The following is a 25,587-nucleotide window of genomic DNA, read 5'->3' as shown; positions in this document are numbered from 1 at the left end:
ATGTGCACCCATCCCCCCTTCACAGGCCAGCTTCCTGCCTTCGAGACTTGACCTCCCAATGGTTCCTGAATCCTTCCAGCTCTCTTCAAGTTCACTGGCAACATGCTAGTCCAAGACCCCAGCCTTGGTCTGGATCATGGATGGTAAGTTGCCCTCTCCCAGGTTTCCTGGAGGTCCCTCCTGCTCCCCTGCAATCCTTTCCTCACCAGTAACCAGAATGATACCTTCAACATGCAGTTGGCATCATGTCGTGGCTTTTAAAAACTCCTCCAAAGACCCCTTTCTATCACTCTTGGGATCAAGCCCCAAGCATCCCCCGCTTGCTGAATTCTCCAGCTGACTTCTCACCCTCTTTCTTGTCACACACCCACCTTTCGGCCCTTCCCTTCCCACAAGTCCTGCCCCTCCCGCTGCAGGGCCTCCCCCTGGAACTCTTGTTCTGATGCCCCTTAGTGGTCCGTACCCTTTCATCCTTCAGATCTCTTCTGGGAAGTATCAGCAGACCCTCCCATCCCTGGCTGCTCTCAGCATCACACACACCTGTCCTTCATGGTTATCATTTTTGATAACCACTTATTCTTGTGATTGCTTCACTCATGTCTGTTTCCCTGCTTAGACGTGCAGCTCATGTAGGCAGGTACGTGTCTGTCCTGTTCATTTCGTCTCCCCAGCAGCCAGCCAGCACGTAGGAAGGAGATGCTTGGGAAACATTTGTTGACTTGAGTTGAAAACTTTCCCCTGACTTCGCTCTCTAGCTTCTAAACAATCCTCGAAACTTTTCTAATTATCTAAACTTAATTATCTAAACTTCGGCAAAAGGGGCGTCTTCGCTGAGTATCTATTCTCCTCAGGCGCTGCAGTCAGGGTTCTGCTCTGTCTCACCCCTGAAACTGCTCTTGCTGAGGGCTCCGATAACCTCCTAATTACCAACTTCAGTGGGTGTTTTTCCATCCCTGTCTTATTGGAATTCTCTGCAGGGTCTGATATTGTTCATCACCCTCGCTTTCTTGAAATGCTCGGCTCTCTCGGTTTCCATGACAACACCCTCTCCTTGTTTTTAACCCATCTCTATGACGCTTTTTCCTTCTCAGTCTCATTAATCAGAGCCTCTGACTCAACCACCCTTGAAATGTTAGGGTCCTGAAGACTCGATATTCTGAAGATGTCAATTTTCTCCAAATTAATGTACAAATTCAATGCCTTCCTAATCAAAATCCCACCAGGATTTTCTAATGGAAACTTAATAAGCTGATTCGAAAGGTCATAAGGGAGAGGAGATGGGCAAGAATAGCCAAGATAATTTTGAGAAAGTAAAACAAGTGGTGGGAACACAATAGGAGGGAAAGGATTGAATTTACCCTACTAGGTAGCATAGACTAAAGCAGCAGTGATTAAACAATGTGGCCAGGAACAGACACACTGATCTATATAGAACTGAAGAGTTCCTGCCATGTTCTAGGATGGGCATTTCAGGAGCACAAAGCTCTGCATTTCTCGGCTCTTTGAAAGGGGCCCACCCAAGCAGCCTCCCCGACATTGGACCATTTTCTTTCCGTTTCTGATCATCCCTACTTCCTACCTTCAAAACTTGCCTGATGCAGGTACCATTCTCTTAAGACCTGAACTTTTTTTTTTTTTTTTTAATTTTTTCACCCCACCCCCAAGACCTGAACTTTTATGTGATGTCTGTTTTCTTTTTTTTTTGGGGGGGGGGGTTCCTATTATAAAAGTAATATAAAGATCTTAGAGGGTGAATACATTGCATACTGTGTTCATCACACTATTCTTGTTCTCGTTTGTATTTTTGAAATCTGTTATCATAAAAACAGTGCTACCTGGTCATTGCAGAAAATGTGCACGTGACTAACGCATGGAGAACAGAAACATCTTGAACCTCAGCACCCACAGATGTGTTCTGGGAAAATGCATCTGAAAAGCACATCTTTTCTTAGTCTTTTTTATGCATTTGTTTTCAATAAATAGCTTTATTATATATGTAATTTGCACCATCCTCTTACACTGATTATATGCTAAGCATTTCTCTGTGTTAGTCAACATTCTTTGTAATTATTATGTTTAATGGCTGCCTAATAATCTACCTAATGAATGAAACATAATTTGGTTAACCATTCCCCTGGGGTGGGAGATTTTGATAGCTTTATTGTTTTTCTTCCCTTTCCCTTTTATAAATAAAGCCACAGGGCACATCTTTCTGTATCCATCTTTCCTTCTTTTAGATCGTTTTCTTGGGATGAACTTCCTGCAAATGGAATTCCTGAACCAAACAGTATGAAGCTTTGGAGGCTCTTCACACATCTTAAGCAAATTGCCTTCTAGAAAGGTTTTGCCACTTCACAGTCCTGCCAGCTGTGAACAAGAGGTCCCACGCCACCAGGACGGAGCCAGCACCGCCAGCCTCTCATTTTGTAGTGCTCCTTCGATGGGCCCAAAGTGGTAACTCTCCATCCTAATTTACATTTATTTTATTGTAACTAACTTCAACATTTTCAACGGAGATGGCCTTTTGAACTTCATCTTTCATAAATGGACTCTTACTGTCTTTTATTGCCCCAACATTTCATTATGAAAATTCTTACTGCTCTGTGAATGTTTTATTTATGAGAACTTTCAGCACTCAGAACCTGACTTGTCCTGTATCAATTATATTTGTATTTTCCATTATAATTCTCTCCATGGCTGTGAAGTCTACAATGGCCTTCCTCAATCACAGTTGATATAATGAATCATTTCTACTTCTTTTTCTAGTTAGTAGTATTTTTCTTTTCTTTTCTTTTTTGCATTGAACTCTTTAAATAAATCACCTGGGATTGATTTTGATCATTAAGATAAAGGGAGGGGGAGGTAAAAATTGCTTTTGGTTTCCCAAATAAATATCACTTGCCATCCCCTCTTAGTGAACAATCCTTCCATTCTCTATTCATTCGTAATGTTTCTGTTCTTCTCAGAAACTACAGTGATAATCTGTGGATCTTCATTTGGGTTTTCTGTTCTATTCTATTGAGATGTCTTCCTATGTTTGAAAAAAAATTATTTCATTTTATGTTATACTGCAATATCTGTTAGGGTTAGAACTCTTGAAACCTCTATTTCTTTTTTTTTATTCTTCTTCGTCTAGAACTTACTGATGGGAGTGTATTGTACATGTGAACAGTGTCGGAGACAGAACAAAAAGATAAAAACCTCTAGTTTCTGTGGCAGACATTGAAATTATAGAGTGGTTTTTTTTTTTTTTTTTTCTGACTAAGTTACAAGCAAGTAGTTAAACTCCATAACTAGATTCTGCACTGCATAGCCCAGAACACTGAGTTCACCCACTTACCTGGAGTAGCCATACTAAATTGAAGAAATACAATTCTGTCCTCATAAAGACAATTTCCAGAAAGAGCCACCTGTCCCAATGAGGTACTTGGGTTATCCAATGTGGTCCCAATGAGGTACTTGGGTTACCCAGTGTGTACCCAATGAGGTGCACTAGGGTTAGCAGAGCTAATCACCATATCATTTTTTAGAAGACTGACTTTTCTGTTTCTTTCTCTTTGGTACTGTACAAGAGGTCCACCGACTTGTTATGAACAAACATTAAATCTCTATTTCTTATCAGATCGGTTGCCCAAGCATCCAACTTCCATGTCCAACTTTCTGTCTCATCTTGGGTTTCCCACAACACCATTTGTCCACACATGTATACATTTTTCGAGCTATTTCTTCACTATGGAAATAAAATTGCAACGCTGGCCTCCATAGGGGCAGCCCAGGGGTGGGTACAACCCTGAAATCTGGAGGCAGTATCAGGAGATCTGGAGTTAGCGCTGCCCCAGTCAGCCAGGCACTGTGTCTCTGGACTTCTCAGTTCCCTTTTCTGTAAAATGGGGTTATTGTAACAAAATGAGTAGAGAGCATCAACACAACTTCATTCTCCAATCAACAACTGTGTGTGAGGAGCAGGAATTCCAGAGTGGGCAAGGAAGGAATGATCTGAAGAAATGGCCTTCAGGAAGCTTTTAGGAGAAAAAGTAAGAATTAGGGCTCTTTCAGTGGAGCTTCATGATTCAGACGGTAAAGAATCTGCCTGCAATGCAGGAGACCTGGGTTCAATCCCTGGTTGGGAAGATCCCTTGGAGAAGGGAATGGCAACCCACTCCAGTATTCTTGCCTGGAGAATTCCACAGACAGAGGAGTCTGGCAGGCTACAGTCTATGGGGTCACAGAGAGTCAGACATGACTGAGAGACTAACACTCTTCAAAACAGAGGGAAAAGGCAACTGCCAAAGAAATGACTAGAAGGGCCATGAGGGAAGTGAATGGAATGTTGAGGAAAGAAGGGGGCAGGGACCCTGCTCTGGACATTTGAGAGGAGGAGGTGTGGGGAGAGCTTTCCTGGGATGAGGGACTAAGCGAGCAAAGGCTGTAAGAGAGGAACTGGAGGAATTCGCCGCAGGCTGAGGACCATGAGTTGAACATCCAAGGGGATTGAGGAGATGAATGGGCAGATCTGGTGAGCCCTGTCAGCTTTGAGAGACAGAGCCCAGATTCTGTTCTAAGGGGGATGGGAAGTCACTGAGGGATGGTGTTAGGGAGAAAAATGATAGGATCTTATTTACGTATTAAGGATCTGCTTTTACTGCTGTGTGATAAGGAGAGAGGTGAGGAGGAGGAAGGAAGGCTGTGAGGCCCTTGTGGCAAGGAGATGGGGGGTGGGGGGTGAAGCAGGTGGTGGTGGGGGGGAAGGGTCAGACCGGGGAGGATTCTGGAGACGGAAATGGCAGGATTTCCTGGGACTCGATGGGAGGCGGGGAGGGCAGGGTAGACTCCAGGCTGACTCAAAGGGCTGGGTTTGGGAAACCAGATTGAAGGCTGGGCCTTTTGCAGAGAAGTGAAAGTGAAGTTGCTCAGTCATGTCCGACTCTTTGCGATCCCATGGACTGTAGCCTACCAGGCTCCTCTGTCCATGGGATTTTCCAGGCAAGGGTACTGGAGTGGGTTGCCATTTCCTTCTCCAGGAGATCTTCCCGACCCAGGGATTGAACCCAGGTCTCCCTCATTGTAGGCAGACGCTTTACCGTCTGAGCCACCAGGGAAGTCCAGGGCAAGGCAAGTTTGGGGAGAAGAAGTTAGCATTGTGATTGGCTTTGGTAAGTTGAAGAACATCAGTGTAGAGCTGTCAGCTGGGTAGCTTGGGCAGGCCAGTCTTGAGAGGGCAGGGCCAGGGGCCTGCAATTGGAGTCATGAGTTCTACCCAGGATGAGAACATAAAGGAAGATGGAAGAGCCCATCCATGAGTCTTGAGGGAAATCACCACTTAGATGGTGGATGGAGAAGACAGTGAGGGGGGAGGGTTTTTTTTTTTTTTTAATTTTTGGCTGCACCCCACAGCATGTAGGACCTTAGTTCTGTGACCAGGGATCGAACCCATACCCCTGTAATGGAAGGCTGAGTCTTAACCAGTGGACTGCCAGGGAAGTCCCTAGTGGGGAGGCTAACTGGGAGGTCTTGGTGTCACGGAGGCCAAGGAAAGGTGTTTTTAGGAAGAAATGTCAGCTGGATCAGAAGCAGCCACAAGCCTGAGTGAGGGAAGGGTTGAAAAGCTGAATGGGCCAATGGGAATTGTTGAAAAGAACAGGTGGGGATGATGCCCAGCCAGTGGGCAGCACCATCACCTATGAAGAGCTGGTCCATGTTGGCAGGAGAAGTCCCAGTCCTTCCTCCTGAGTACATCCTCTGAGCACATCTCCCAGGTCCCAGCCCCCAACCCTTCCATCCCCACCAACCCTCAGAGCTTCCTTTTGCCTCTAATCTCACTCCCTTAGAAGTTCTTATAATGTCTTTTTGGTAAAAAGAAAAAAATTCTGAACCTCCATTTCAGACATTCAATTTCAAGCAGAAAATAATTATCCTGTCTCTACCTAGAGCTCGCTGCCTGTTGCTAGGTACCGAGAGTTACAAAAAAAAAGAAAAAAGAAAAAACGAATAAAGACATGGCCCCAGACATGAGGCAGGATGAAACCACTGCTAATTAGAGATGCAGTCACTATGCAGAGGGCAGAGAAAAAGCCTCCAGAAAAACATGGAGATCAGGTTCCTTGGTAATACATACATGATTTAATTTGCCCCTTTCTGCAAACACAACTAATCCCTTCACCTATACACTTAATCCCACCATCTCTTTTACCTGTCCCTGCTTTTCAAACTCGGGCTCACACAGCCATCCTCTCTCCAAATGTCAGTCTGAAAGAAATAGCACCTTCTAGAAACTTCTGTCCCCCCCAAACCCCACTTTTCCCTCCTGCTTTCTCAGTCAGCCTCTAGTTCATCCTCCATGCAGTTGGGCTTTGCTCCCTTCCCCAAAGTTGCAGTGGCAGGGGTCCCCACAGTCCAGGTCCAGGGCATGACCTCATCTCCCCCAGTGTCTGTGCCTCTGGCCCATCAGTGGCCACTCCATCCTGGAAACTCCTCTTCAGGGGCTTTCGAGGCCCATCTTTCCTTATCTTCTCTTTCTCGAACTCTACTTTCGTGTCTACACTGGTCCCATCCAGTGTCAGTGTCATCCAGGGCTCTGTGTGCTCTTTCACTGAGTACCTTTCCTCTCAATCTCATACATCGTTAATGCTTTGCAGACCCACTGGGAGCTAATTCTCCAAACTGACTGTCCAGTCCAAGCCTCCTCTGAGCTCTAGACCAACACATTCATCCTTCTCTTTAACTACCACCCTCCCACGTGCAGTCCAGAGCTCCAGAACCTGAGAGCCAGTCATCTACCAACAACTCAGACACCTCAACTCTGTGACCAAAACGAAACTCTTGGTCTTTTAAAAAAAATTTATTTGGCTGTCTTAGCTACAGCATTCGGGATCTTTGCAGCGCGCAGGATGTTCAGTTACAGCTTGCAAACTCTTAGTTGGGCCATGTGGGATCTAATCCCCTGACCAGGGATAGAATCCAGCCCCTCTGCATTGGAAGCATGGAGTCTTAGCCACCAGACCACCAGGGAAGTCCTCCTGATCTGTTTTTAATCACTTGATTATCCTTTTTTTTCATTCAAATTCCTAATCCTTCTTCCCGCCAGCCATCCTCATCTGGGGTTTCCTATTCTGGAGAATGATGCCCCTGCTATGTAGGAGACACTTAGCAGTCACCTAGAATCTCCTTTGACCTCACCTGCAACATACCATCACGAGGCTGTGGATCTTACCTCCTAACCCTTTCCATCATCACCACTAGCTTGGTCCACGCCATCATCTCTTGCTTGGTCCAGTGCAGTTATCTGTTAATTTGTCTCCTCAAATCCACCCTTGCTTCCAATGATCCAATCTTCACAGAGCAGCCAGAGTGGTCATTTAAGAGTACACATCTTGGGCTTCCCTGGTGGTCTAGTGGTTGGGAATTCACCTGCCAGTGTTGGGGACACAGGTTCGATCCTTGGTTCTGGAAGATCTCACATGCCAAGGAGCAAGTAGCCCTGTGAGCCACAAGTACTGAGTCAGTGCTGTAGAGCCCAGGAGCCACAACTGCTGGAGCCCACACACCTAGAGCCCATGGTCCGAAACAAGGAAGGCTGGTGCACCAAACCTGGGGAGTGGCCTCTGCTTGCTGCAACTAGAGAGAGTTTGTGTGTGGCAACAAAGACCCAGTGCAGCCAAAAAAAAAGTTAAAAAAAAAAAAAAGAATACATATCTTTTTCATGCCCACATCCTGTTCAATGGTTTGAACGATTTCAAAGCAAGATGGACTTTGATTTCTCCAGTCTCATCATATATCATGGTTCCCTGGTCTTTGACATGATTCCCACCTGACAGTCATTTCTCTTTGCTTGTTGCTAACATAAACCACTCCTCATGACACAGACTGATCACTGACAGTCACAAAGGGCAGGACTATTTCTCTCATCAGTGACTGGCCTCTGGGTAGGTATTTGGTGCAAATCTGATCAATGAGAGTTTTTGGTGGTAGAGTCTTCTGGGAAGGGTTTCTTAGTCCTCAAAAAGAAGTATAAGGAAGAACCACTTTTTCCCATCCATCTCTGGATGTTAGTACTGTGGATATAATACCTGGAGTGGTTGCAGCCATATTGTGACCATGGGGACAGGAGCCCATACTCAGGGGCTGGGCGAACTGAAAGATGTACAAAAACTGGGTCCGTGATGACATTAGAGCTCCTCCCTTGCAACTCCTTGTTATGCATGGTAACAAATCTCTGTTTAACAATTTTTGAATTGGGTTTTCAGTCACTTGTGTCAAAATCATTCTTACTGTTAAGTGCTGTAGCCATGATGGCCTTCTGGTTTCTGGAATATATCATACACTCAGCACAGAGTTCTGCAAATGGCATATCCTTATGTGCAGAGCTCTTCTCATTTCTAGTTAATGTCCACTCCCCTGATCAAATGTTACTTCTCTGACCTAGGAAGATGTCTCCATGGCACTACCAGAGTTTAAAATTAGGGATTTCTTTATTGTCTTGATTAATATCTGGCTCCCTTGCTGGAGTGGCAGTTCTAGGTGGGGAAAGATGAGGCCTGTCTTTGCTCAGTGTTGTGTACCTTCAGACACAACTGTCCCACTGTTTAGATGAACCAAGTTCATGGATAGTCAGGATCCTAGAAGGTGGTGCAACCAAAATAATTTGACAGAATTTACTTTAATGAAAGGATGACTCCCAGGGTGTGGCAGGGATAAAGGTTCCAGCAATGACAAAGGACCCAGGGACGAACAACGGTTGGAAACCATCAGTACCTCTTGTTAGTCACTTAGTTGTGTCCAGCTCTTTGTAGCCCCAGGGACTGTAGCCCCTAGGCTCCTCTGCCCATGGGATTCTCCAGACAAGAATACTGGAGTGGGTTGCCATTTCCTCCTCCAGGGGATCTTCCCAAACCAAGGATTGAACCTGGGTCTCCTGCATTGCAGTCAGGATTCTTTACCATCTGAGCCACCAGGGAAGCCCTCTAGGCCTAAAGAGATGAGAGGAGGCTGTGGGTTTTCAGAACCTGGAGAGAAAGCTGTGGCTTTAAGAAAGGGACCCCACCTGTGGCCATGAGTAAGGATTGGTGGTCACTGCAAACCCACAGCCCACAGGCAGGTGATCAGGGGAGACTCATTCCCCTTTCCCCTCGACTCTCCCACTGGTTCTTCCATTGGTTAAACTCAACTAGAAGCCAGAGGGCAGGGAGCATGGGTGGTGGTACATGTTGGCCATCTAGGGCATGGGACAGGATGCAGAAAGATAGAGAATGGCTCTGGAGGGACCAGTGAACAATGTCCAGAACAGTCACCCAATGACCCTCCAGCTATTTCCCCTTTCTTGTCAGTCTTCACCACCCTGCAGAATCAGACAACCTGGCCTCCAGGTTTTCAGGATCGGAGAGGGCATCACAGGGAGACTTCTCCATGGTCCGTTCTCCTCCCCTGAGACATCTCCAGTCATACCCACTTTTTTCCTTTCATCCAGGTTCAGAAGATGGATCCCAGTTCACAAATCATTCTCTTTTCATCCCCTCCCTCTCTGCAGGTGCCCCTTCTTTCAAGAGGAGGAAATTCTAGGACCTCTCATTTAAAAAAAATCCTCCATTGATCACTCGCATTTTTCTTGTTGCCTCCCAGCTCCTTCCCTAGTCTCCTAACCCTTATGTGGGAGAAGTCTGTATCTCCTCACCCAGTCACTCCAGCGCCCCCTATAAACTAGTTTTTGCCCCTTCACTCCCTGAAACAGTACTTGCTAAGGTTCATAATAGCCCCCTGATTGCTAAATTCAAAGGACTTGGCCTCTCATTTTTCTGAGATTTGGGCCATATCAGAGTTGATTACTTTCTCCTTGAAACTCTTCACTACCTCGGTTGCCTTGGCAACCCCCCTCTCCTAGTTGTTTGTCTCATCCCTCAAGTCTTTCCTTCTCCCTCTCCTTTGTCGACCACCTACCTTCAGTCAGCCCCTCAAATGTCACAGTAACTCACCCTGGGTCCTCTCCCTCCACTCTCTTTCTGGGGACCTTACTCATTCTTAGGTAAGAATTATCCGTTAACCTCTGTCCCAGGGTCGACCCCTCCAGTCAAAATTCTTCCTGGTCTAGGATCCAGTTGGGCCGCACCAGGCTGCAGCCTCCAGCCCCAAACAGCTCTACCTGAGACTAAGCCCATTGTTATACCCCTCAAACTGGCCCCCGTATTGTTTCCCCTCCCAAGTATCCCTGCCCGCCACCATCCACGGAGGGTCCCACCCAAGACACATGGGCATCCCCCTTAGCTCTACCCTCACTTTCATCCTGACAGCTAACAATCACTGTGCATTTCTTTTCTAAAAGTTTCCAGGTTCTGTCCATCCTTCTTGCCCTTGCTCCAGGTCAGGTCTCATCCTACCTTGCCTGGACCATGACCAGAATCTATGAACTGATCTCCTTAGCTGGAGACTGTCACTTTTCCAAATCTAGCCTTCACAGGGCTTCCACAGTGATTTTCCCATGCCACAAATCTGAACATATCACCAATGTGAAAACAGCACCCACTGGCTGCAGGATGGTGTCCAAACTCCTTGATATGGAGGGCATCCGCGGCCCTGAGGGGTCTGATTTCTGTTCACATCTTCAGTCCACTTATCACATTCTCACTTTCTTCTCTCGTATTCCAGGAACACCAAATGCCCTCAAGCTCACTCTAGTTACTCCTCACTCCTGGGGCTTTGCTTTGCTGCTTCCTTTGCTTGGAATGTCCTTCCGATCCCTTGTAGCTTGCTCATTCCTACTTATCTTTAAGAAATCAGGCCAGTGGTCACTTGCTCTGGAAAGTTCTGTACACATCTGTGTTCCATGATTGCACTTACCATGCTGTATTATAATGGTCCACTTACACGATGTGTTGCTGGACACTATTCTATACGTTACTCAATGTGTTCCCCCACATACTTCCTTACCTGTCACTCTTTTGATGCATAACAAACAGGCCCAAACTTTACCTACTTAAAGGCATGATTTATTATTTCTCATGGTTCTGGGGATTGATAGGGCTCAGCTGGGTGGTTCTTGCTTAAAGTCACTTATGCAGTTGCAGGCAGAAGGCAGTTGGAGCTCAAGTCATCAAAGGCTCAACAGGGCTTACTGAGCAAGATTCACAAAGCTGGCAACCAAGGTTGTGGATCAGAGTGCTCACATGTGGATTCATATGGGTTGGACTTTTCACAACATGGCAGCTGGGTTGCAAGAGGGAATGTCCTGAGACCAAGTGTTTCAAGAAGCCTGTGCAGAAGTTACAAGGCTCCTAATGACCTAGTTTCACAAGTCCCAGAATGTCTTTTCTGCCATCGGCCTAATGTTCTGTTGGCCAAGTAAACACTAAGAGCAGCCCAGATTCACAGGGAGAGAAAGTAGACCCTACTTCTTGATGTGAGTAGTATGTGCATACGAGGAGGCAGGAATTGTTGGCAGCCATGTTGGAAACTAGCTTCCGTGGTCACCCTCTCTGCATTCAGTCGCAGCTTTGGGGGAAGATTTGGGTTGTGACAGCATGAAGGCAATGAGAAAGAAAGTCAATGGTTTCAAGTAGTCTCTTGAAACCTACAACAGAGATAGGGTGTTTGGTTGTGGTCAATGGTTTGTAAACAGAAAAGAACTCAGGGGACTCAGAACTGGAAACTGATGCCATGAACATGAAACAGGGATAATGCAGAAGCTGTCCTTCTGCCTGGAAGGAATAAAATTCTGACCATCTAGCAGAAGGAGGGGAATCACATGGAGACAGAACGAACAGTAGATGCTACATCTCCTGAAAGAAATTTGGGAGTATCCCAGAGTAGGAGGGAATATTGCCTGGTTTCTCATGGTATTTCCCAGGAAACCAACACATCCCAGCAAGGGCTGGAGAGCTTGAGAGCCCTGATGGGAGATGGTGTTTGACAGATGGGCCTGGGATGTCCTCCATGGTCCTGTGAGTCCTTGTGGCAAGGTAGGGGTGATGAGGGCATAGTATAGCCAGTGAGTACAGCTGGTGGACTTAAAAATGTTTTGTGGTCAGGACAAGGATTCAGGGGTGACGTGCTGGTTCAGAGGATGGCAGCTGATAGAGCCTGTGATCTAGGATCAGATGCATGCCCTGGGACCAGGTCAAAACAGGAGATCCCAGAACATGATGCACCCTCAGGAGAAGGGAAGGAGCAGTGGAAAGCAGAGAAGATGGAAGCAGACCAAGAATCTACTTAAGAGAGACTTAGGAAACATCCAGATGCAACTGCATTTACCTTGAACTGAAAAGATTTTGTGCTTCTGAACAGAAAGGGGTAGGGGTGCAGGTAAGAGTGACCTTGATCATGGAGAAATAAAAGAAGCTGTATTTTGGCAAGGCTCTGTTTGTGGCAGTTTCTGGGCCAGCAAACTGGGGCCATCTTCAACTTTTCATTCTTTCTCATCTCTTGTGCTTTGTCAGACTCAAGCTTCCTATCTCTACCTCTAATGTTGCTCTTTTAACCATCTCACTTCTAAAAAATATATATTTTTGGCTGCACTGGGTCTTTGTCGCTGAGGGCTTTCTCTAGTTGCTCAGAGTGGGGACTACTCTCTGCAGTGAGTGGGCTTCTCATTGCGGTGGCTTCTCTTGTTGCAGAGCACGGGCTCTAGATGCACAGGCTTCAGTGGCTGTGGCTTGGAGGCTTAGCTGCTCTGCAGCATGCAGGATCTTCCTGGACCAGGAACAGAACCGGTGTCTCTTACATTGGAAGGCAGGTTCTTTACCACCGGGCCACCAGAGAAGCCCCTCTACCTCTGTGTCTTGAATCCACCTCTTCCCCACCTGCCCTGTGGTTCGGCTCAGCCCTGCATCTCTTCTCACCTGGACAGCAGTGGCAGTCTTTGGATAAAAGCCCAAACTCCTCAGCCTGACACATGAGTCACTGCTCTCCCTCCAGTTGCATTCACGCCCCAAACCTGCGTGCCCCACCCATGCTGGACTCATTTCTGTCCTTGGTGTGTCCCACGGAGGCTGCTGGCCATACAGGGGCCCGGTAAGCGATGAGACCCATGCCCACTTTGCCTGCTCCACTGCCCTCCCCTAATCTTGCAGCTCTCAAATCTTTTGAAGCCAACTCTTTATCTAGGATTTTACCCAGGATGTTTCTTTTAAGCTCTGGGCCCTTCCTTTTCCTGTATTAAAATTTATCTCTCTCAGTGTCATCTCCTAAGAATTTGGGTCTTTTCATTTCTGTAATTGCAAAAGTAATTTGTGGACATCTTAGAAAAGTGCTAAGTACCCAAAGTACCCAGAGGCAAACACTGTCCACATATTAACAAGAAGATAGAAGAGCAGCCTTCTCCCCATCCCCAAACTCTCACCTCAGAATATGTGATCTGCTCCTTGGGGTCACCTCCCAGCTCTAAGAAGCTCTTAGATCCCTCGTATTAGGAAGGCTGCTTTCACCAGCTAACAAAACACCCAAGAGTGACTTAAACAGTAAGAACATTTTATTTATTTCAAAGAAAGTCCAGAAGTCAGTGGTGCCAGGTGCTCAAGCTGGAGTCAGCACAGAGTTGCATCTCCTGGCCTTCCCCTCCTGGTCACAAGATGGCTGTCAGAGCTCCAAGCATCATGTTTTCACCCAACAGCACCTAAGCGGAAAGGAAGGGGCAGGGCCAATAAAGCCTTCCAGATGCATCTCTTTAATCAGGGAGGAAAGTGCTTCCTTAAAGCTGCCTCATAATGTCCCTGAACAAGACCCTAGTCAAAATTAGGTCATGAGAGTTCTCGGACCAGCATTTACGACACCCGATTTCTAGTTCATAAGACCCACTAATGTCCCATGTGGCAGATGAGGCTTTGGGTCACTTGGAAGCTGCTCCCCTCCCTCCTTGATTCTCCCACCAAAGCTGTCAAATAGCTCTGCTGGTTATCTTTTTATTTTTTTTGGAGGATAACTGCTTTACAATGTTGTGCAGTTTCTGCTGTACAATGAAGTGAATCAGTTGTATGTACGCATCCCATCCCACTCATCTGGGTCTCCACAGAGCCCCGAGCTGAGCTCCCTGTGCTCTACGGCAGTTTCCACTAGCTATCTGTTATACACACGGTGGTCACTGTACATCAGCCATGTCAATCCTAACCTCCCAGCCCACTCCGCCCTCCCCTTCCCCACCCGAGCCCACGTCCGTTCTCTCCATCTGCGTTTCTCTTTCTGCCCTGCAAATAGGCCCATCAGTACCATTTTCTAGATTCTACATTTATGTGTTAATATACTGACTCGATGGACATGAGTTTGGGCAAATTCCAAGGGAGAGTGAAGGACAGGGAAGTCTGGCGTGCTAGTCTGTGGGGTTGCAAAGAGTCAGACACGACTTAGAGACTGAACAAAATCAAATATGATATTTGTTTTTCTCTTTCTGACTTACTCCACTCTATGATGGACTCTAGGTCCATCCATGTCTCTACAAATGATCCAATTTCATTGCTTTTTGTGGCTAAGTAATATCCATTGTTTATCCATTCTTCTGTTGATGGACATTTAGGTTGCCTCCACGTCCTGGCTATTGTAAACAGTGCTGCAGTGAACACTGCGGTGCACGTATCTTTCTGAATTATGGTCTCATTTTAAGAAATCTACTTCCTCTCCACTCCTGACTGACTCCACTGTGTGTCCACAGATGCTCCTGTGCCTCCCCCTGCACCCCTGTCAGTCCTCTGACCCGCTTCCCTCCACTGCTGTCTCCCAGCTTCCGTATCTTCACTTTAACGTTATGATGGATGATATTGACATTCCATTCAGTAACTATAACATCAATAAAATCCAGGTCAATACAAAAACTGACTCTCAATGAAAAGTGAAAAGGAAAAGATAAACTTCTCATCATTTGAGTCAACGATACCATCAATCCCCACGGGGACCTACTATGTACTTACGAGTTTTTAGAAAGTGAACACTGAGCCCATCACAGTGGCAGCCTCGGGGGAAGAAGAAGGAAATGGGATGGCAGTGGGTGGCCAAAAGGGACTTGAGCTTCATTGGCAATGTTCTATTTCTTAAAAAGGAGAATGTATTCATGTTGCGCTTGTGTCATTAAACTTTAATTTGGAAAAATTCCCATTCATTTCCAGCCAATTATGTCAGCTCTGCATGTTTGGCAGTGCTTGCATGTTTGTGTCCAGGGAGGAAGGACGTTCACTTTGTGTGTGTCTATGAATGAAATACAGTGATTAGTAGATTTAAAAAAATGTAGCAAGCAAGAGAAAAAACAAAGCGGAGGAAGTAGAGAGAACTCATTGACAACAATAATAAAAAAGTATAGGAATAAACACATTAGGAAATGGGTAGGTTCTTTATGAAGAAAACCATAAAATGGGACTGAAGGGGAGATAAGATGATCAGAATAAGTGTAGGGATCTTCTGTGTTCATGGATTGAAAGCCTTAGTATTGTATTAATGTCGATTTCCCCCAAATTAATCTTTAAATTCACAGAACTTGCAAGCAGGTTTTCAAATTCATGAAGAGGCGTTAATAGTTAGCAGAGATAATTGAAAAGGAAGCACACTGAAATGAAGCATTTCACTTAACAGGTACCAAAAGGTGGTCTAAAGCTATGGTGAAAGAGTGTGAAGCAGACAGAAATACACAGCCAGGTGAAACAGAACAAGGGCCTCAGACCTACCTAGACATGGCGATTCAGTGTGTGAGGGAGCTTCATCTCAGCTCAGTGGAGAGAATGAACTAGTCAATCCATCATGTTGTAATAATCAGCTGTACATTTGGAGAAAGGTTAGATCATATCTCATTTCAATCATAAACATACATTCCAGCTGCACTAAAGACCCACAGAAAAACAAAATTACTAGAAGGGAATGCAGAATATATTTAAACCTTAGGAGTAAAAAAGGCCTAAACACGACCTACAAATAAAAGGAATAAAGGAAAAAAAATAATAAATTTGGTTATGTCAAAATTGATAACTTCTAACAAAAGTTCCTAAAAAAATCTGAAGGCAACAGACAAGCTGGAAGTAAATAAGTGCCCACACACATACACATACACACAAAAGATTAACAGATTATATCATGAGACTCATAAAATCAGTAAGATAAAGACAAACAACCTAATTTTTTTAATGAGCAAAAATAGATTATTCAGAAAATAGAAAATACAAATGTCTAATACACATCTGAAAATCTCACTAGCAAACAAGTATGTATAAACTTTAAAAAACAATTCAATTTCACCCATCAAATTGGCAAATATTTAAAACAACTACTTATGGTGTGGGGATTGGAATCCTCTCATACCCTCTGGCCAGAAGTGTAAATGGTACAGAGATTATGGAGGACACTTTGGTAATATCTGAAACTAAAAACGTGGGAACCTTGAGAAGCAAAATGCCACTTCTCAACCACTACCCTAGAGAAACATTACAGAAGAGGCAAGTGTGAGGCTGTTTTCAGTGGCATTGCTTATGAAGGAGGAAAGAAAAGATAGAACTAGATGTACACACATCTTAAGGAAGGAAAGACGTGGCCCATTCATGGGAATGAATATAACATAGCTACTAAAAGGAACTGGCAAGGGCTATTTGTATCAATATGAGTATATCCTAGAAATATATGGTGGAGGGAAAATGCAGCTTACAGTAAAATCTCTATAAAGTGGGATGACTCATTCAAAATACCTCCATCAATACTCTACATTTATATGGAAGGAGATACATAAAACTGTGAGGAAGGCAGGGGAACCAGGACTTGGAGGATGGCCGAAGGAAATTTTAGTTACATTCATATTGTTCTACTTTTAAAAGGAAAATGTATTCATGCTTCACTTCTTTAATTAAAGTATAATCAGAAAAGATTTTAATTTGTTTTCAGCCAATTATGCCAGCTCTGTGTGTTTGGTTGTGCTCAAAGGTTTGTGCCCAGGAGGAAGAACATTCACTTTGCATGCGTGTCTGCAAGTCAAGCCCACTGATTAGTAAACAGGCTGAAATGAAATATGGAAAAACAAGGGCCAAACAAACAAGAGAACAGGAAGTCCTATTCACAGTTGACAACAAAGTCTGTAATAAACCCAGGAATAAATTTATCAAGAGATACGTAGGTCTTTAACTAGAGAAAGCCATAAAACTTGCCTGAAAGACATAGATGAGGACTGGAATTGAGAGATACAGCAGTGAGCATCGAGGGGAAGGCTCAAATATGATAAAGGTGTCGATTTTCTTCAAACTTATCCAAAACTCAATGTGATCCCAATTTAAAAAACTAGCAAAATTGTTCCTGAAACTTGACAGGCTATTTAAAAATTTATGTGGTGGGCCAAATATGCAAGGATGACCAAGGCCATTTTACAAAAACAACAAAGAGGGTGGGATTTGTCCCGTCACTTAGCACAGCATTTTATCAAGCTCAGGAGTAGACAAATGGATCAGTGGACCTGAAAGAGCTCTGACATAAAGCCGCAATGGAATTTAGTGTCAGGTAGAGGCAGCAATTTTAAATTACTGAAGAAATGACATGTTATCCAATAAATGGTATTGAAAAAATTGGTTATCAATTTTGACATTTTAAAAAATTAAGCACTGATATCACACTTAAAATTAGCTTCATATTCAATAAAGACTTAAATGTGAAAGTAATAAAACATATATACAAGAAGGAAAATTACAAAAGCTTTAGGAAAAACACAGGAAAATGGTTGTGATCTTAGTATAGAGAGGGCCTTCTTAAGGCAAGATGAGATTCTAAATTTGACATAGAAATGAAAAGTTCTATGATGAAAGATACAATACAGTTAAAATGACAAGGGTCACAATGGTAGAGAATTATGTGCAACGCATAGAGTAAACAAGGAACTAATATACAAAATTAAGAGATCCTTTAAGTCAGGAAGAAATGAACAACACAGAAGAAAGATGGACAGAGGAGATGCACAGATGACCCCAATGGGAGGAAATAAGAATGGCCAGGAGACCTGGGAGGAGGCCATGGTGTGGCCAGGAAAACACAAATGAAACCAAGAAGAAACCACTTTTTATCATCCATCAGATCCATAAGCTTTACAAGCTGTCAATGGTCTGAAACAAGGGAGATTGACATTTACTTGTGGAAGGATCTTAAATTGGCACAGCAGCTTTCAAAGCTGACCTGGGCTGTGTCTATGAAAACTGAAACAGTGGCCACCATAGAGGCTAGAGTTCTACTCTCAGGTACTACCCTAGAGAAACATTTCAGGAGCTGGCAGGTGCCAAGGTGTTCCTGGCAGTATTCGTCATTATAGTGGGCAGAGAGGAGGAACCCCCCGGTCTATGGATGTCAGAGAAGGGGAAACAGTACAGTTGTGAGCATGAGTACTATACTAAGCAGACAGCTGTTAAAAAGCAGGAACAGGAGCTGCTATATCACTAACCTGGGGAACTCCCCCCAAATATAAGATTAAAGGAAAAATGCAGGATACAGTATAAGACCTATGACTCGGTATAATTTATTGAAAATACCTCCATCAATACTATCTATATATTTACTATGGAAGGCAAAACATAAAACTCTGAACAGTGGTCACCTCTGTGGAGGGGGAAGGGACCAGGATCTCAGGTGACCAAAGGAAACGTTAATTACATTCATATTGTTCTACTTTTAAATGGGAAATGTATTCATGCTTTACTTCTTTAATTAAAGTCTAATCTGGAGAGATTTAATTTATTTCAGCCAATTATGCCGGCTCTGCAAGTGTGGTTGTGCTTGCATGTTTGTGCCCAAGGAGGAAGAATGTTACTTTGCATGTGTGCCTGCAAGTCAAGCCCACTGATTAGTAAACAGGTTGAAATTAAATATGAAAAAACAAGGGCCAAACAAACAAGGGGAGAGGAGATCCTATTCACAGTTGCCAACAAAACCTGTAATAAACCTAGGAAGAAATTTATCAAGAAATATGCAAGATTTTAACTAGAGAAAGCCTCCAGTTACAATAAATAAATAAAACTTCCCTGAAAGACATAAAAGATGACCAGAACTGAGAGACAGAGCAATCAGCAGTGGGAGAAAGATTCAAATATGAAAAAGGTGTCAATTTTCTTCAAAGATATCCAAAACTCAATGTGATCCCAATATACTAGCAAAATTGTTCCTGAAACTTGACAGGCTATTTAAAAATTCATGTGGTAGGCCAAATATGCAAGGATGACCAAGGCAATTTTACAAAAACAACAAAGAGGGTGGGATTTGTCCCGTCACTTAGCAAAGCATATTATCAAGCTCAGGAGTAGACAAATGGATCAGTGGACAAGAAAGAGATCTCACATAGACCCCCACTGGAGTTTAGTATCAGGCAGAGGCAGCAATTTTAAATCAGTGGAGAAATGATACATTACTCCATAAATGGTGTTGGGACGATTACCTATCCATTTAGGGGGGATGGGAAGGGATTAAAGTTAGACCCTAAGATTTGTGCATAAGGAATTTATTTTTTAGATATAGTATAAGAGCTTAAATATGTATGTATGTAGAAACTATAAATTTTTGAGAAGGAAATATAGGAAATATTTATGACCTTGACATAGGAAAGGCTTTCTTCAATAAGACTGCAAAAATGGCATAACATTAAGATTGACAAATTTGATTGTATCAAAATTTAAATTTCTCGAAGACAAAAAGGTACTATGCAATTAAATGACACACATCGCAATGTAGAAAACATCTGCAATATACATGACAAAGTATTAATATTCAAATACATAACGAATTCTTAAACATCAATAGCAAAAAGACAAAAAATGGACAGTAAACACATGAAGACTTCAGCCTCGTAGGTAATTAAGAAAAATACCAACTAAAGCAAGATACTATTTTTCACTGGTTAAAAATGGAAAACCTGGACATGGTCTGGGGAAATGGACACACACACTCTGAGCAGGAGAAAGGAGCAAATGGAGAACATTTTTAGAAATCTCTATTAGAATTTAAGATATGCATTCCCTACAATCCATCAGTTCCATTTCTAAGTATCTATCCCAGAGAAATACTTGTACATGTGCAAAATGAGCAATCCTAAGAGGCTCTTACAGGTGTGTCTTAATGGAATGACACTGGAAACGCTTTAATAGTCAATCAATAGGAAATAGGAAATCAAACACAGTGTAACTGGCTAGGGCCGCCAGCTGCCAGTGGCAAGGAGCTCTGTGGCCCAGTGTCAGCTATTCCAGGAGTCTCACAGCGTGCTAAGCTGAGTAACACCTCCAGCTTGTACACACCATGTCTGTGTAAACAAACACACAAAAGAGAACAGAAGACATGCTTCAGTGGGCTTTGGAAAACATTTTGGATAAGCAGCAAAAAACCTAAGAGCAGTTACCTCAGCAGGGCGAGAGGGGTCTTGCTGGAGGCTGGGGGTGGGGTGTATTCAGTAGAGACTTCTTTATCTGTAATACTCTAATCTTATTGAAAGGAAAATGTATTCATGTATTACTTGTATAATTAAATTTTAATTCAAAAATTCTAATTCATTTCCAGTCAATTAGTTCAACTTTATATGTGTGCTGTGTTCTCATTTGTGTACCCAGGGACAAAGCACATTTACTCCGAGAGTGTGTCAGTGAATGAAGCATCGTGATTAGTAAATTGATTAAAATTTGGAAAGCAAAAAGAAAAAAAGAAAAGCCTTTTACACTCATAAAAAGAACACAACTGATAAGGTACTCAGGAATAAACCTAATAAGAAATGTGAAAAACCTTTACGACAAAATCGACCAACCTTTATTAAAAGGCATTAAAAATCAACCCAAACAAATAAGACTTTGATTAAATGGAGACAGATACTAGTTCACAGATGGGAAGAACAGGTATCCCAAAGATGTCATTTCTCCCTTCAGTGAAATCCCTCTCAAAATTCCCACAGGATTTTCATGGAACTTCGACAAGCTGATTCTAAAGTGTGTGTGTGAAAAAGTAAATGTGCAATACAACCAACGTACTTTTAAAAAAAGAATAAAGGAAAAAAAAATAATAAAATAAAAAAAGAATAAAGGGCCAGGAAGGGAGGGGCACTTACCTGATCAGGTAGGAAGATGAAGCTTTTGCTTATTAAAATCTGGTGCTGGCCCAGAAGTAGACAAACAGATCAACAGACCTGAACAGAGTGTAGACATAGGGAACTGGGAGAAAAGATAGTGCTGGAACAATAAATGGTGCTTAGCCACCTGGTTATCCGTTCGGAAAAAGATCAAATTAGATCTCTGTGTCACATTAAACGTGAAAATACATTTAAGATGGGTCTAAAGACAAACATTGAAAAAAAATACAGATGTCTTCAGTGTAAATGTAGAATGTGTATATCATTCACAAGGTAGGGAGGCTTCTTAAGACGGATGAGCTATCTGCTCTGGTGCTAGCATTGCAGATGTTATCACCGAAGTTTTATATGATGCTTTAATATCCGGTCTCCTGTCGGAGCGTGCCTCCAACCTTCCGCACATGTCCAGGTGGAGCGTCCACCTGCACCTCACAGACTCCTCTTCCTCTTTCTCTCAGCTCAACCTGATCCTGGAAAGACGGACTGTGATCCTCGACGGACTGAGGTTGAATCCAGCTCCTGTTATTTGTGCTCGATGTCAGCAAGGCACTTCCTTCTGTTTTTTTGGGGGGGAGGGGGGCACTATGCTAGGTCTTCATCGCGGTGTGTGAGCTTAGTCGCCCTGAGGCATGTGGGATCTTAGTTCCCCTGAGGTGTTGAACCCACATCCCCTGCACTGGGAGGTGGATTCTTGGCCACTGGACCACTAGAGGAAGTTCCTCCTCTGGTTTCTGCTCCCTCCTCTATGATGGGAGGTGATGCTCTCCTTCTTCCGGGGGAGGTGAAGTTCATATGAGAGGATGAATGTGAAAGGCATAAATGGGACAGAATGTATAAGGATGAAGACAGCTGACTCTTGTACTCTCTCTCCACCCTCCACCACCCCAAACTCCTGCCACCAGGACTTTATACCAATTCTTTCCCACACTGTACTTCTGGAGAATTATCACAGATTCTTTTTGGTCAAAGAGTTTGAATGTTGACTTCAGATTTTTCATTCCAAGGCAGATAATATTGATTCGGCACCCAAAGACCTTACTGCCTGTTGCTAGGTGCTGAGAAACACCAAAAATAATAAGACATGATCCCAGCCCTGAGACAGGATAAAAGTGGTGCTAATTAGAGTTGTATTTGGTACACAGGTCAGATAAAAGCTCCCCAAAGAACATGGAGATCAAGATACTGTCTAAAAGGTAAATAATTAAGTTTTGCCCCATTCAGTCAAATATACATTATTGCCCCAAACTAATTTATCCACCACTACACTTGAACCCAACCCCTGTGGGAACTCATTTCACTAATTGTCTCCATCCTTAATCACTCCATTACTCAGGCTCCCTTCCCTCAGAATATCTGTATGCCAGTATTGCTATTTCCTTGAAGACTAAAATTTCATTTAAAGGCCTTAGACTTTGCTCCCTCACTTCTCTCCTTAATCACCCCCTACGCAGGCTGTCTCTGCTACGGTCCCCTGAGGTCTCCCATGGGCCCTGGGGGGGTACCAATCAGGAGAGACACTACACTGCCCAATTCCAGGGGTGCCATGGCGATTGGGCAGTTGCACCTCAGAAGAGCTCCTGGATTTGCCCTTGACCTCTGACCTTTCTGCACATAACCACTGCTGACCACTCCATCTTTCTGTTGAAAGACCTCTCTCGCCCTTTCTTTTCCGTGCCCCAAGAGGATCTTTTTTTCTACAGGCCCCCAAATGTTGATGCTTGGCCTCTTCTTCCTCAGCCTCCCTCATCTCCTCAGAATGCTCCAGAAACCTGATACCATTTCAGTTCACATTTTCACTCAGGATCCCGCAGGAGCACTGAAACGGTCTCTGTGATTTCTCACTCTGGGTTCCAGGTCCACGCATTCAACCACTTCCTCCCCAGCTCCTAGCTTGCATGTCTCAGCTGTCTACCACCAGACTTGGGGGTCTGCCTCACAGACCTCGTTTCTTTGTAGGGCTCCCCAGTTCTGAGGAAAGCACTGCCACACCACCAGTAAGGCAAGCCCTAAACTCAGGGGTCGTCTGGAACACCTCCTCCCCTCCTTACTCATCTTCCTTCCATACAGCACCAAGACCGACCAGAATGTGTTGTCCAAATACTGTCCACCAGGACAACAGAAACTTCCCAACTTGTCTCCCTAAGTCCACCTGTGCTTCCTCTAATGACTTCTCCAGGACCAGCCAGTCTCAGAGCACAGGAAATATTCAGGCAGGTCTCAAACACGCTTCCCTCACTCTCGGGAGGTACACAGGAGCTCAGCCCCGGCCTCCAGAGCTCTGCCCACCCAGCCCTGCCTGCCTCTCTGGCCTCAGTGCGCCTCTCTGTGCACAGGCGGGCGGGTCCCTCTGGCCAGAAGGCTCTTCTCGAATCTGTTCAGTCCCATGAACTCTGTCCCCTTAACAGCTTGGTTCAAGTGTCGCCACTGCAGGGAAGCCTCTGGAGTTGGCCTGGGGCAGGGGCCCTGGTACATCCTCCAGCACTCGCTACCTTTCTTTCAGAGTGTGTTCTGTCAACGTTGGAAATCACACATTTATGTGTGTGATTATGTGATTCACATCTTTCTCCCCTACTATCATATAAATGCCACAAGAACAGAAATCTGCCTATTTCAATTCATTCACCACAGAATCCACAATGCTGGGCAGACTGCCAGGCACAAACAGGTGGTAAACTAGAATATGTGGAATGAATCAACTTTGTCACTAAACAACACTTATCGAATCTGGGAGTGGATATCAGCCTATGAACTTGCTCCTGTCTTCCCTTTGCTCAACCTCCCCACTCTTGTCCTTCACATCTCCAAGTCTTCCTTCCGGACTCCTCAAAGAACTCTCGGTGACGAATTCACCTCCTCCTCACATCTCAACATTATTCAAGTTTTGCCCCATCACTCCCCCAAAATGCTCTTATTGAGGGCATCCAAAGCTTACTAATCATCAGATCCAAAGGTGGGGGTGCAGGGGGGGAGTCTGTCTTTATCTTATTGGAATTCTCTGCTGCATTTGACAGTGTTGATTACTTTCTCCTTGAAACCCTTCACTACCTTGGTTTCCATGGCAACCCACTCTCCTGGTTGGTTGTCGCATGTCTCAAGCCTTTCCTTCTCTTTCTCCTTTGTCACCTACCCACACCTTGATTGGTACTTCAAGTGTCACTGTACCGTAGGATTCTGCCCTGGGCCCCGTCCCATTCTCTTTCTCTGGTGATCTTACTCATTCTCAGGGTTCCTGTTACTTGAGTGGCCACGGCCTTAGGCCAGTACTCCCAGCGGAATTTTTTTCTGAGCCCCTGATCCTTGACTCAAGTGCCTGCTGGGCTCTACCTGACTATGATCCTGACCCCTTGGCTGTATCTGAGACCACTGTCTTGCCCCTCAAACTCACTCCCCATCTTCCCAGGGGCCTCCCCACTGTCTACCCAAGACACACAGGAGTCTTTGTCTTCACTCTCTCTCTCCTCCTAAAAGCCAATCATCATTTCTGGTTTTTAATCTCCTCTAAGTTCTGGATCTACTCCCTTTCCACTGGTTGAGTTCAGACTTCTCTCACTCTTATCTGGACAATGGCCTCCTAAACAAGTCTGCCTGCCTCTGTCTGGTTCCTTCTTAGTAGATGTCTGGGGGCGAGGGTGGGGATGTCGGGCTTTCCAGCATTCTTTATTGCCTCCTTAACAGCCCTTGTTACGTTCAGGGAGATTTCCTGTTCTCCATTTTACATGGCTGTGGTGCGACATGGGATGCTCTCTCACACAGAACCCACAGAAGCCCCTCCTTCAGGCCCCACCTCTTGCCACCCAGCTCTTATCAGGCGATGGCATGAGGCCCAAGTGCAACCAGTTAGACCAAGACTCCTTCTTGGTCTAAGGAGATACTGGGTTTCCCAGGTGGCTCAGTGGTAAAGAATCCACCTGCTAATGCAGGAGACACGGGTTCGATCCCTGGGTCAGGAAGCTCCCCTGGAGAAGGGCATGGTAACCCATGCCAGTATTCTTGTCTGGAAAATCCCTGGACAGAGGAGCCTGGCGGGCTACAGCCCATGGGGTCACAAAGAGTCAGACATGACAGTGCCTGAGCACACGTGCTAGATTACACCAGGAGTGGTGTGAAGACCCTGAACGCAGTATTCAAGACCTCTCCCCACCGACTTCATTGCTCATGATTCTTTCCTTCTATCCTGCCACTCTAGGTCTCAGTTTCCTAATCCGTGAAATGGGGCTAGCAGTCTCTGTCTGCCTCAGTAAGGACAGGAGGGTGGATTTGCAATGACCAGATGAGACAACAATCACAACCTCACCATTAAAAATTATGAAGAGCAGTACCCACACCAGAATGCAGAGTGCATTTCCTGAGACCCAGACAGCCTCACAGACAGCTTCAACTTTGACTTTCATTTCCCTGTTTGTTGATTCCTTGGGAATAGTCACAGAATCTTTGTGGTTTAAAAAAAAAAATTCTGAACCTCCATTTCAGACATTTGATTTCAAGCAGGAAATAATTATTCTGTCTTTACCTAGCTCGCTGCCTGTTGCTAGGTACTGAAAGGTACAAAAATGAATAAGACACAG

At 44.5% G+C, this 25,587-nt stretch overlaps 2 long non-coding RNA genes across 4 annotated transcripts; one reads left to right on the top strand and one right to left on the bottom strand.

Annotated features, from left to right (window-relative positions):
- The first annotated feature begins 1,136 nt into the window (after positions 1-1,136).
- On the top strand, positions 1,137-2,922 carry LOC113902777. The gene is made up of 2 exons (XR_003513913.1): positions 1,137-1,601; positions 2,238-2,922. It is a non-coding gene; the product is annotated as an uncharacterized LOC113902777 (long non-coding RNA).
- Positions 2,923-13,431: 10,509 nt separating this feature from the next.
- Positions 13,432-24,938, bottom strand: LOC113903049. Of its 3 annotated transcripts, none has more exons than XR_003514012.1 (3): positions 20,306-24,938; positions 14,883-15,718; positions 13,432-13,597 (listed from the first exon to the last, which is right to left on the bottom strand). It is a non-coding gene; the product is annotated as an uncharacterized LOC113903049 (long non-coding RNA). The 3 variants fall into 3 exon arrangements; XR_003514013.1 differs by having other exon boundaries at positions 21,002-24,938; XR_003514011.1 differs by lacking the exon at positions 20,306-24,938 and having other exon boundaries at positions 14,883-15,752.
- Between the last annotated feature and the right edge of the window lie 649 nt (positions 24,939-25,587).

The sequence above is a fragment of the Bos indicus x Bos taurus genome, chromosome 13 (assembly GCF_003369695.1).
Source record: "Bos indicus x Bos taurus breed Angus x Brahman F1 hybrid chromosome 13, Bos_hybrid_MaternalHap_v2.0, whole genome shotgun sequence".
Lineage (NCBI taxonomy): Eukaryota > Metazoa > Chordata > Mammalia > Artiodactyla > Bovidae > Bos > Bos indicus x Bos taurus.
This window is presented reverse-complemented; position numbering and strand designations above follow the sequence as displayed.